Source organism: Pinus tabuliformis, chromosome 8 (genome assembly GCF_031772625.1).
Source record: "Pinus tabuliformis cultivar Carrire ecotype Pingquan chromosome 8, CPIR1, whole genome shotgun sequence".
In the NCBI taxonomy this organism is placed as follows: domain Eukaryota; kingdom Viridiplantae; phylum Streptophyta; class Pinopsida; order Pinales; family Pinaceae; genus Pinus; species Pinus tabuliformis.
In genome coordinates this window covers 539,350,964-539,364,479 of record NC_142294.1, presented here as the reverse complement: position 1 = coordinate 539,364,479, position 13,516 = coordinate 539,350,964, and the positions used below count along the sequence as shown (strand labels likewise).

General features: G+C 36.1%; 1 protein-coding gene across 1 annotated transcript in view; it reads left to right on the top strand.

Annotated features, from left to right (window-relative positions):
- The first annotated feature begins 418 nt into the window (after window positions 1-418).
- Window positions 419-13,516, top strand: part of LOC149236538 (disease resistance protein RPV1-like) — a 152,155-nt gene continuing 139,057 nt past the window's right edge. Inside the window, exon 1 of the mRNA XM_089372424.1 lies at window positions 419-536. The gene's annotated coding sequence lies outside the window, so the exon portion shown is untranslated. The remainder of the gene's footprint in view (window positions 537-13,516) is intronic.

Sequence of the window (13,516 nt, the reverse complement as noted above, 5' to 3'; positions counted from 1 at the left end):
TGATATCACATGGCTTCCTCCTCAACATCCACCTCACATAACGTCAACAACGACTATGTATTTGATATTTTTATTAATCAAAGGGGTCCCGACGTAAAAAAAAACCTTTGCCACCGATCTGTACAATCGCCTTTGCATACATGACTTGAAGGTATTTTTAGATGAGCAAGAATTGCGTGTGGGAGAGAAGCTGACCTCTCAAATTGAAAGCACCAATAGAACATCCTTTGTGAATATAGCAATTTTTTCTCCGAATTATGCATATTCAAAATGGTGCCTTGATGAGCTTGTACTGATGGTGGAGTGTATGTCAAAGTATAAGTCCACCATCATCCCAGTCTTCTAAGGTGTCAAGCCTACAGAGTTACGATGGGTGGAAGGCGGAAAGGGAGTCTACACTCAAGCCCTACGCGAACTTCAAGAGAAAAAAGATGTTGATGGTGGACCAAGATACGACTCCAACACACTTAAAAATGGAAGAAGGCTCTCTCTGATGTTCCAGAAATAATAGGTTTTGACGGAGAGAAGTATAACAGGTGAGAACACCACCCCTCCATGTACATCTTAGCATTTAATTCGTTGAATTATTAGATAGATAATACCATGTGTAGCCATTTATTATTATTGGTTTGTATTTCATTTTGAAAAGGGAACGAGAGCGGCGAAGATGATTTCAGTAAAATCTTTGTTCTCTTAGAAAGACAAATAAAATATAAACAAATATTTGAAGTACAATAGAGCAAAAGTAGATGAAATTCAGAAAATTGTCAGAGTTATACTGATATGGTAGCGAAAGTATGGTAGGATACTGATAACCTGAAAGGCCAAAATTGCATAGCTTCTGGCTCAATTAGTTACTAGTCTTCTATGCCCTACTGTGGAACAAAAGCTTTATGAAGGGAGAGGAAATCGAGAGAGTTCGTGATTAAAACTTCTAAGGGTTGCAGATGGCCCATGGATATATGCAGCCTCATTTATTTCTAATTAGGGCTAATGACGTAAATTCAACTGTTCATAAATTCTTCTTTCGGTTCATGCCTCCCTTGGTTTTCACCGTGCTTGCATTTTCTTTTTTCAGATTTTTAGCTCGGCCCTTTTGGTTGAATGTGACTATCCTACATCACTGTTTATGTTTGGTTTCTTTTATTGTTTAAGTGGGAAGACAGGTGTCTTGCAGTGCCTTGAGGCGGTCTTTGAACTCTGCAACATTCGCTTCGTATTCAAAGCAGAACAGCTCCTCGAAGACGTCATGGAAGCAGTGCTGGAAAAAGTTAACGCTGGATGTGTCAGAGTATCCAACAGGCTTGCAAGAAAAATTAGGAGATTTTGAAACCACAATGTCATTGGAGCAGGGAGATGGGAAGGTTATAGTTACCGGAATTGTGGGCCTTGGAGGGGTTGGCAAAACCATTCACCCTCGTGCCATATTCCAAGTATGAATATGGGATCTCATAGAACACATCAATCAAAACTCATCTAGGGCTTCTAGAGGCCATCCACCTCAACCCATCAAACAATGATTTCAACTCACGGTCAAACATCACCAAAACCATCACGAGATTGGTCTCCATCCTAGCCATCCAGGGCTCCAGAGTGTTTGTTCCAACTAAGTCTCCAGGAATAGTAACTCAACCCATAGTTTTCGTCGGGCTCCGGAGCGTTTGACCAACCAAGGCTCCAGGACTAGTAACTCAACCCACCAAGGGCTCCAATGTGTTTGTCCAACCAAGGGTCTAGGACTAGTAACTCAACCCAATCTGTTACAGGGCTCCAGACCGTTTTTCCAACCAAGGCTCCAGGAACTAATAACTCAACCCAAGCTAAGGAAACATGAGAACCAACCAAAACAAAATAATGAAATTAAACCCACAATCACAATCACCATGGCTATCCGGGAAATGGCAAGGCTAGGCAATCCACTACCAATCTAGGCAATCCTCCATGCCAATGACAAATCATGACCAAGAATCCACGTGCATATTGTTAGGCCTCGAATATGCCCATTTTTCCATCGCACAATACCACTATTTCATAACCTAAATTCTGACATTTTTAACTCATTTCATACAGTAATTCCACAACTTGCCGCCAATTCATGTCTTACACTTTGTGGTTAATTATCATTAGTTTTCTTGAATTTTCAATGATTAAAGATTAATTTTCCATGATTTTATAATTACAGTTTTTCTAAGTTCATTTCTCACAGGGTTCCATTGCCAAAATTCCTCACAAGTCAATTAAGCTAGCTACTGCAAGTTAAGTACAGAATGTAGAATTCATGTAGGTGAAAATATCAAATTTGTGATAAAATGGGAAAGAACCTCAAAATTATGAGACTTGGAGCTTGTTCAAAATACCCTCATTCATGTAACCCAGAAACAGTTTGTCAAAATTCATCACCAACAAGAAGTTATGTTCAAAACAATTTTAAGTACATAACTAGTGTCTGTGTGAGTAGAGAATCACTGAACGGTTTTGGTTCTGGACGGTTTTGGGTCCACGTGGAGGAAAACGGTTTGATGAATTTATTTATGCTAAACATGGAAACTGTTCCTCCATCTATGCAATGATCAAGATGAACCTAACCATCACCCATTTGAAGGATCTCCAGAAGATTGCATGGGGCCTCCTTTAGCCTACTTTTGTATTTTCTTTTTATAGTCAAATAGTTATGCTTTTTTTGCATCGACAGCGCTGTATAAAATTGATTCTCTTTGCATGAACGAGGGTGGCAATAGGTTGTAGCAATCATAAGGATTGTATGTAATATTGTTTACATTATGAATACAATGGAATCTTTGTTGAAGTTTGTTTAAATGCATGATTGTTGAACCATAACACAAAACTCTGATTCTGCACTCAATCTATTGTAAGTATTAATGTGTTCCTAAATTTTAAAAGAGTATTGCGTTAATTTAAACTTGTTCCGAGACTAGAAAGGGACCAACACACCCTGGGAACAAGTTCTACAGTTAATATATATAATAGGAATTACATTTGATCAATAGTTAGAAGTGTGAAGGTTGCTTAAGAAAGTTACTACTTAGACCTCAGAATCATTATCTTTATTTTGTACTTAAAACCTCTACTCTGTTTCGTAGATCTGAATCGAATGTGATAGATCTCATTCCTCAATCATCAAAAGACGAGAAAGGACTGTATTGAGTGATGCTTTCTAATGCATGAATGGTTTCATAGTGTAGAATGTTTGAGAATATCCTTAATCTAGAAACATACAGGGGTTAATTACCATATCATAAGATTAACATCGAAATTGGTTTTGTACTATGTTGTTTTCTATTCAAGACCGAGTTTTGTAACATTATGCCTATGCGAGGAATGCTCAGGAGTAGTGAAATAAATATCGATTGTAGTTGACTTCGATGGTTCTAGAACTTAGCATGATTAGAATGAGATTGAATTGAAGTCAAAGTGTAATTCTTTTTGTGAAAGGTTTCTTGAGTTGGGTTATAATAGCTTTCATTTAGCACAGGGTTTGGATTTTGAATTGAATACGTAACACAGTCATCGTGGAAAATTGAATGAGGGTTGTGTGCTTAGATCTTTTAGAATGCTTGCAAAGTAGACTGTTTATTGATTGATTTCATATCACCTGGGATTTAGGCTAGATCTAAACATAGGGATTTTATTTTGAATGCATTTGTTAATTAGATCTCATAATTTTGATTTTGTACTCAAGGATGTAATTTGTTTTCTTGAAATTAAATAGACATATCATCTCCAACTCGTTGCAAGCTAATGAATGGTGTTAATCAATGTTTTCTTTGCATGAATAATCCCTTTGTTATAGGTTTACGATTGGAATACTTAAAGGTGCTTCTTAATTGGATAAACAAGAGATCGATAACTCTATTTCTTTTAGATATGAATTGAAATCGATTCCGTACCTTTTTGATTCACTATTATTTCTTGTAACATTGTGTTTTGGCAATCAAGTATTTGAAAACAATGCAACGAGACCATTAAATCATTGTTTGGAGTTGTAGTTTAGTTTTGAAATTCATTATAATTGTAATTAGTTATTGGTAGAACCATTAGTCAATGTGCTTATGTTTGAATGGTTTCTTGAGTTTGATTAAATTAATCTAAGGATAAAGTAGTTTCTTATTTTGCAGTCTTTTAGATATGAAAGCATGTCAATTAGAATCTCGGTTTACTTAGATTCCTTTGAAGCAATTGCAGAGTGATGCCATAGAAGTTAGTTTGAATGTTTATTTGTGATGCAGGAGCATTCAGCCCAAGGAAAATCATTGTAATTAAGTAGACATAGGGGGGTCATGTATTTTTAAGAAATAGTTTTCTTAAGTCTCAAGTTAATGTAATTTAGACCTTTTGGTGATTTAATTAGATAATGGGAGGAATTGTAAGTGCTATCAAATAAATGAGAACATGAGTGGGAATAAATTACAACAGTCCAAAGTTAATCAAAACTCTTAAACAGTTGCATGATTCGAGGAACTAAGGAAAACCTTTAGGAATTAATTGAACCTAGAAGTGAACATAGAGGATCGAGAGGATTTAGGAGTGGTTCAGTAGATAGAGGATTCAAATGAGAACAATTCAACAGAACTCTTGACATATATGTAAGCCTACAGGCAGAGTCAGAGGAGAGGCCGCAACATTGAAGAACTGGCCTGTGTGAGGCTTAGAGTCTCAGATATGTAATTTGTTGTTTATATTAATATATGGAGATGTTTCCTGACTGTGTCAATATGTGAAGAGTATTTCATAAATGATTTATTGTGAATTCATAGGTTCTGTAACAGGTTGCAGGCAGAATTCTGAAAGGCGCAGAGGAACGGAGTGATTCAGAGGAATCACAATGGATTTTGAATCCAAGTGAAGAGACAGAGGAAGCTCTGGAGGAATGGCAAAGCGAGGATACGCTTAAGAGTTAAGCTCAGAGAAATTGAATAGTGGAAGGCGGAGTTTTGAAGAACTACGCAAGAGAGGAACGATTCAGAGGAATCGAAATGGAACATTGAGTCCATCTGAAGGATCTAAGAGGACATTGATCAAAGAGCATGCAGAGTTAAGCTCAGATTAGAGTGGAACGACGGAAATAGGGAAGGATGAAGAACCCTTGAAGGAACTAGAAACTATCGCAATCACTGAAAATGGCATAAAATTAAGTTAAACAGAAGAACGGATAAGTGAAGTACCGACGCACAACAGCCGTTAGATTTATGGGATCAACGACCCAGATCTTATCGCATCAGCGGAAACCATTGGGATGAGGACTGGAATGGGCCTTTGAATAGAGCGATTGCGATATTGCGATTAAGCGAGAGCTGTTGGATCTGCCATTAGATCGACGGTCTAGATCTGATTGCTTATCGCATATCGGAGAGACCAAAGTCTAAAGCGACTATGGAATAGTTAAAGGGCGATACACCGATAGTGATTAAGCACTAATCGGCGATCGGAGATATCGATTGATCAGAGGTAGGGCCTTAATATAGTTCAACACTGTGCCGCGATAGGAGCGAATGCCGATTGTGATGAGGTTAAACCTTGGGAACCATGACAAGGTTGTACGGTAGGCGAAAAGGTATGTTTGAAGTTAATTCCTTTGTAATTCTTTATAAAGTGGAAGAGCGTCGATAGAAGGTTTTATACATTAAAACATATATAACCAATATGTTAAGGGTTAACGAGAAGGTTCTAATTCCCGATAAGAAGGACAAATGGGAAGACCTCAATAAAGCCATAAACAAAGGCTTGAGGGCTATTTTAAAGTCCGATAGGAGGTTTTGGCGGGGTGATTGAGTTCCCATTTAAAGGAACTATGGTAAAAGGGCCTTAGCCATGTATGGTTAATGAAGATTTGACTCCATTGCAGAGTTAAATACCTGGGACAGTCGTATTTATGCATTTTATGCATACTGTGGGTATGTGCGGGGTCTTACCCAACACCATTAGTGGTATTAGAGCATAATTGAAATCAGAGCGAGGAAAAGATTTCTATGAAAAGGAGGTTGCACAATAAAGAAGGTAATGTGCATAATTACAACAAAAGACTGTAAGGAGAACTTTGAAGTTCTAGAAGACTGTAGCAGTTCGAGCAGAGGCTTGGAGTAGACAGGAATAGAGGATTCCTTGAAGGAAAGAGAAAGCAAGATTGCTTAATGCAAGTTCTGAAGGAAAGAGGACTTAGAGACAAGACAGAGGGCAATCCATTCAAAGAACAGGTGGAATGGTGAAACAAGATCATGCTGAGATCTTGAAAGTGAGGTAATATGTTCTGTATTAAATTAAGAATGTGTGTTTTTATACTGATGCATAGGTGACAACAAGAGAAGCTGTGAGAGGAGAACCAGATGTGTTCTTGAAGACAGAGTAAGGAAAACACTTTGAAGAAGAAGTGGCGGTGAACCTGAAAAATCCAACAAGAGATTGAGCAGAGAGGAAAACTAAAGTGTTCTCAAGAGACAATCAGAAATTGCAGAATCCTAGAAGGAACAAAGGTGTTTTTCAAGAAGAGGTTCCAGAAAGAGGACCTATGCTTACCAAAAGACTGAGTGAGGAGAGCTTAGTGAGGTAAGATTACAGCCAGAAGGACTAGCTGTAGCAGAGGCTTGTTGCAGATGAGTGAGAAGCTCATGAAGAAAGAGGAGAAGAAGATGACTACTGATAGTCATAGCAGAGGTTCAGAGAGAAGCCACAACAAAATATATGAGAAGAAGGATGCCAAGGCAAATGGAAAGAATATGAGTCAAGAGGAAATTGACCAGGAAGTTACAAAGTTAAAAGAACAACTCAATGCATTAAGGAGAATGCTTAAGGAAAGCCAAAGAATATGTTGGATCTTGAGGAAAAAAACCAATGAAGTGGCATGAGATGCAGAGAAGGCTACAACAAATGCAAGTGAAGTGGCTGAAGGGAAAACTCAAGGAAGTTGAGTTAGAAATGGAAGAATCCATTTGTGAACCAGAACAAGGAGGAATTCTAGGAGAGACTGAAGATGAAAACATGAATATTGAAACTTCAAGTGAGGCCAAAGGGTCACATGGGTTTAAAAATGACAATTTGTGTATGTATGTAGGTGAAACATGTAAATAATGACAATTGGCTGATATTTTCATAAAGGATGAAGAAGACCAGCAGAATCTAAATTATGTTCTGGAAAAAGATGAGATACATAGGTCTCATATGCAGTTGGAGGAAGATATCAAGCAACCAAGTGAAGGGCTTGAAGAGATTGAAGAAGAGACAATCAAAGAATTTTGGAATCATATGAAGGATTTATAATAACAAGGAGATATGATGGTTGAAGCATCCAGTAAGACCACAAGGTCTTATATTTTTAACACTGATAGTTTGTGTATGATGGCAGATATTGCAGGAGAAAAGCAGCCTTTTGAAAATATTTCTAGAGGAGATGAAGCTCTAGAAATAAAAGGTGGCAAAGAAAGCTTTTCAGAAGAGGAGGAATTTGACTGCATACAGAAGAAAAGGTCTATGGATGAGTCTATAGAAGTTGTAATGGAGATGAGGAATCAAGATCTTATTCTGATGAAGAATGAAGGAACACTGTCTCAGAAAGGTAATCAAATGAGTTTGATTAATGTTATTGATGAAAACCAAGTGCAGGAGAATGTTAATGAAGATGGTGAGACAAGGATAACTCTGGGAGAAAAGTTACAAAGGGACAACAAGGCAAAATGTACTGAAGAAGAAGAAACTATGTTAGCTGAAAACATAGTAAAAGATCATCAATTCACCATGATGATAGGCACAGTGGAAATAGCCATGAAAGCTGTTGAGACAGTCAGTGAAGAAGAAGAACATCTACTGAAAGATGTTAAGGAAGAGGAAGTCTATGGGAAAGACTTAGCAAAGAGAGAAAGAACACTAACAAAAGAATGTTTTGTAGAGGATGAGCAATCTTTAGAAGTTGTCAGAAGTATGGAGAAGTATCTTTTAGGAGATAAAAACTCTGAAATAGAAGAGGATGAAGAATGTCTCTTAAAGGGAAAAGAAGTGATTTATTGCAGCAGAAAGAACTTAACAATGCATGGATGTGTGAAGATATGACAACACAGGAACAAGTTCTTGTGGAAGAAGGAGATGAAGTTCAGTTTGAAGAACTGATATGGGGAGCAACAGTTGAAACTGTTGAACCTTATGATTTCCAAACTAATAATTTGTATATAAATGTAGGAAACATAAGTGATGATGAAATATTGGCAAAATGTCACAAAGAAATTGCATTGCTGGAATATTTGTTGGAAAATTCGGAGTATGATAGTATGATTGCAAAATAAGGAGTTCACTACAGTGAACAAGGGCAGGAAAACATCATTAGGACAGATGGTGTAGAAGAGAGACTAATGGATAGTCTCATGAATTCTTTTGAGAGTTCAAATCAGCATACTGATGTGCTAACAGAGGAGAAAGAAACAGTGCAACAAATTGAATTGTTGCCAAAAGAAAACAAGGCACAACAACCTTGTGTTTTTAATTTTAACAAGTGTTTTGTGAATGCAGGTTTTGTTGCAAATGCTGAAGGAGATTTGGCACAAATGAACAACCAAATAAAGGTGAAAGAAGAGAATTCTATGGAAGAAATCAATCCATGGAATAGAGAAGTTAATTTACTGGAGAAAGTGTTGAACAGTCATGATTCAATCATGAAAGAGGGTAAGGATGATAGGGAGGCAGTCAACATAGGAGTCATAGTAAGCATTGAAGCAAACAAAGCTAAAGTCAGCATAGCAAACAAAGTTAAAGTTAGCAAAGCAAGCAAGGCAAAGGTTGAAGCAAGCAAAGCAAGTGTTGAAGCAAGAGAAAGTAAAGGAAACCAACAACAGACTGAAGAACTAATGAACAACAGCAACAACCTGAAGCAAAAAGAAGGAGGCAGAAATATGAAGCAGAACATGAACCAGTTCAAAGATGTACTGGAGACAGAGATTGAAGAAATGTGGGAGTTGATGATGAAGCAGTCCAAATGGAGGAAAATGGTAGCAACAGGAAGCAAGATCAATCAGAGATTGAATCTGATTGACAAGAAGAAGAAGATGGAGCAAAAGACAGCAGAAGTACAACAACAACAAGGAAACAAAGCATGTGGACAGTTACAAAACAAAGTGTGGGATCCAGGAAGACAAAGACCAGAAGACACATGATCAGGAGATCATGAATATTTTCTACTTTGGGAGTCTGATGCAGGAGCATTCAGCCCAAGGAAAATCATTGTAATTAAGTAGACATAGGGGGGTCATGTATTTTTAAGAAATAGTTTTCTTAAGTCTCAAGTTAATGTAATTTAGGCCTTTTAGTGATTTAATTAGATAATGGGAGGAATTGTAAGTGCTCTCAAATAAATGAGAACATGAGTGGGAATAAATGACAAGAGTCCAAAGTCAATCAGAACTCTTAAACAATTGCATGATTCAAGGAACTAAGGAGAGCCTTTAGGAATTAATTGAACCTAGAAGTGGACATAGAGGACCGAGAGGATTTAGGAGCGGTTCAGTAGATAGAGGAGTCAAACGAGGATAGTTCAACAGAATTCCTGACATATATGTAAGCCTACGGGCAGAGTCAGAGGGGAGGCTGCAACATTGAAGAACTGGCCTGTGTGAGACTTAGAGTCTCAGATATGTAATTTGTTGTTTATATTAATATATGGAGATGTTGTTTCCTGACTGTGTCAGTATGTGAAGAGTATTTCATAAATGATTTACTGTGAATTCATAGGTTTTGTAACAGGTTGCAGGCAGAATTATGAAAGGCGCAGAGGAACGGAGTGATTTAGAGGAATCACAATGGATTTTGAATCCAAGTGAAGAGACAGAGGAAGCTCTAGAGGAATGGCGAAGTAGGATATGCTTAAGAGTTAAGCTCAGAGAAATTTAATAGTGGAAGGCGGAGTTCTGAAGAACTATGCAAGAGAGGAACGATTCAGAGGAATCAAAACGGAATGTTGAGTCCATCTGAAGGATCTAAGAGGACATTGATCAAAGAGCATGCGGAGTTAAGCTCAGATCAGAGTGGCGCGGAGGAAACATGGAAGGATGAAGAACTGGAAACTATCGCAATCACTGAAATGGCATAAAATTAAGTTAAACAGAAGAACGGATAAGTGAAGTCCCGGTGCACAGCAACTATTAGATCTGTGGGATCAACGACCCAGATCTTATCGCATTGGCGGAAACCATTTGGATGAGGACTGGAATGGTCCTTTGAATAGAGCGATTGTGATATTGCGATTAAGCGACAGCCGTCAGATCTGCCGTTAGATCGACAGTCTAGATCTGATCGCTTATCGCATATCGGAGAGACCAAAGTCTAAAGTGACTGTGGAATAGTTAAAGGGCGATACGCCGATAACGATTAAGCACTAATCGAAAATCAGAGATATCGGTTGATCAGAGGTAGGGACTTAATATAGTTACATTGTGCCACGATAAGAGCGAATGCCGATTGCGATGAGGTTAAACCTCGGGAACCGTGACAAGGTTGTACGGTAGGCGAAAAGGTATGTTTGAAGTTAATTCCTTTGTAATGCTTTATAAAGTGGAAGAGTGCTGATAGAAGTTTTTATACATTAAAACGTATATAACCAATGTGTTAAGGGTTAACGAGAAGGTTCTAATTCTCGATAAGAAGGACAAATGGGAAGACTTCAATAAAGCCATAAACAAAGGCTTGAGGGTTGTTTTAAAGTCGCGATAGGAGGTTTTGGCGGGGTGATTGAGTTCCGATTTAAAGGAACTATGGTAAAAGGGACTTAACCATGTATGGTTAATGAAGATTTGACTCCATTGCAGAGTTAAATACCTGGGACAATCGTATTTATGCATTTTATGCATACTGTGGGTATGTGTGGGGTCTTACCCAGCACCAATTTGATTTGTTTTATGCATCCTGGGAATTAGATTAGTTGAAGTCTTGTTTGACCATTGTCTTAGTTTAAGATTGTTTGAATGAGAGTGAATTTTATTGGAATTAAGATTTAACATAAGTTTGGTATCATTTTAAATTAATCTTGATTGATTTAAGATTCATGTACTTAGATTAAATAGATCTTATTATTTAGGTTGAGATTTCCATTTAGATTAAAATCGTTTGAATAGTAATTTGTATTGCTTGGTTTATGATTAATTAGAGTTAGTTTCATTTGAACAGTGATTGGTATTTCTTGAGCATGTTTTTATCAATGGATTAGTTTCAAATTAGGAATAGGAATTATGTACTTAATTTAGGAACAGATTTCAGATTTCATGATGTTAGTTTAGATTAGGCACTCTGATCCTGCGTTACATGCGCTTGTGCCTCGACGCTTACAAGTCCCGGATTGATGATTTAATGTTGGAATTATAACACATATCTATCTCCCCAACACATATGCCATGCATGTCCAAACTAGTGAAGAAATCATACATGCAACTCGGTACCTGCAAGAAAATCTGATGTAGTTGCTAATGTCGATGTCTTCTTTCGCTTTCCTGCTCTTCCTTTGCCTTCTTTCTCCAAGAATCTAAGTATGCAACACCCTCCAAGAGTGCTCCAAGAAAACTCTAAGTATCCTAAAGTATGAGAGAGAGAAAGAGAAAATGAGAGAGCTCCAACACTGAACTGACCAAGACTTAGCACTGACCAAGCTTGCCCACTGATCCTCAAAAGCCTTTTTATTAATGATGCCTCTATTTTCTTCATTTTCTATCATTTTCCATTATTTTCCTTCATTTTCCTCCTCACATGCAACCTGTGACCTTTCACCTTCCTTTTCTCCTATTTTCCATTATTTTCATAAATAAAATGCTAATAAATGCCTAATGCCTTTCCATTGGGGTGTCACTTTATCTAGCTCAACTCACATTTCTCAACAAATGTTTCTACCCTAAGAAGGATCTCAACTTTTCTTTAAAATTTTAGTGTGTAGTGTTGTTCATCCTTAATGCAGCATCTTTGCTCTACATACCAAACAACAACTTTGTCTGCATTCTCGTCTATCCTCCTCAATCTCAACATTTGCTCCAATTTAGGTTGCATTTTTTATGTGGTGTCTTTGACTTATGCTAGTAATATTTCATTCATGTTAGATTTTATGGCTTGGAAATTGAACCAACTAGCTTGCAACAACATCATTGAGTATATTTTTACAAAATCATACCAAGAAACATCCATTCTCACTTGTAATTTCATGAATATAATAGATGATCCATCAATTTCCTTCCATTTGATCATGTTTGAAAACCTCTATAACTCCTAAACATACTCCACATACAATGCATTCAATTCTTCATAATAGTACAATCATTTCCTTGTAAAATTTTCAATGAATCATTTCTTTATACAAATCTAACTCTTTAATTAATTTAAAATTAAATAAATTACGTTACAACTACGTTGTCAAATATACAAAAAAAATTAATAAATACTACAATGTCATTTTTCTCCAAACTTGTTAGTCATCTCATTTACAAAAGGTTAAATTTCAATTGTAACACATCAAAGGCAACACACACACACTATTTCAATTGTAACATACATCAAAGCATTATATATATATATATATATATATATAATCCTCAAAAACATATATGAGGTTTATCCTTGAACATAGGGTGAAAAACATATGTGATGTTTATCCTCGAAAAGTGGGTGATTAAAATACCCTCTTGACATACAGGAAAGGACTTGGAAATGAAGTTGTTTTTAGTGCGACTTTTTGGACTTTCCGGTGCTGGAATATGGCAGAAAAAATTGAGGTGAAATCTTGATTTGTGTTATTTAAACTAGTTTTTTGACTGTATATATGGATTCAGCACTCTGAAAACCCTTAGGGCACGTCGATTGTGCAAGGGTTACCCATAAAAGTTGTGATTTCCATAAATTCCTGACAGATTTTAGAGAAATTACACTGCTTCCAAAAAATCTCACTAAAGACAATTGGCTTGGGAACCACTTTGGCTTTAAATACGAATAAAGGTTCTCTTGGTTAATTGAGAATAGAAGTTTACCCTTTATTGGTAAAGTCGTTAAGTTTATTGTATGAGTTAGTTTTTAAAATATGGTTTAATTTAAAAAAATGTATTTTTTAATAATATGATTTTTTTAATAATTTAAAATGTGATTTTTTTAAAAATAATAATATTATTTTAAAATAAAATCATTTATTTAAGATTATTTAAATTGATTATAATTTTAAATTTTTATTATTATATATTATATCTAGAAGCTCATTTTAACTTAGTATAGATTAGATGTTGTAATGTCATATCTTGTAAATATTTTGACTTGGTCAAATTATAGACAAATAAAAATAAAAGAAAAGAAATAATAAAAAAACCCAAATCAATGCATAATTAAAAGTAAAATAATAATAATTATTATAATTATAATTTTAACACATAAAATTTATAATGTTAAATTACTCTGTTGAATTCTTTGAAATTTTATAGCTTTTCTCATAGTATTCTTCTTTAATATAGCCTATTTAAAAGCATAAAAGTCTAATAAATTTTCCAATAAGAATAATTAG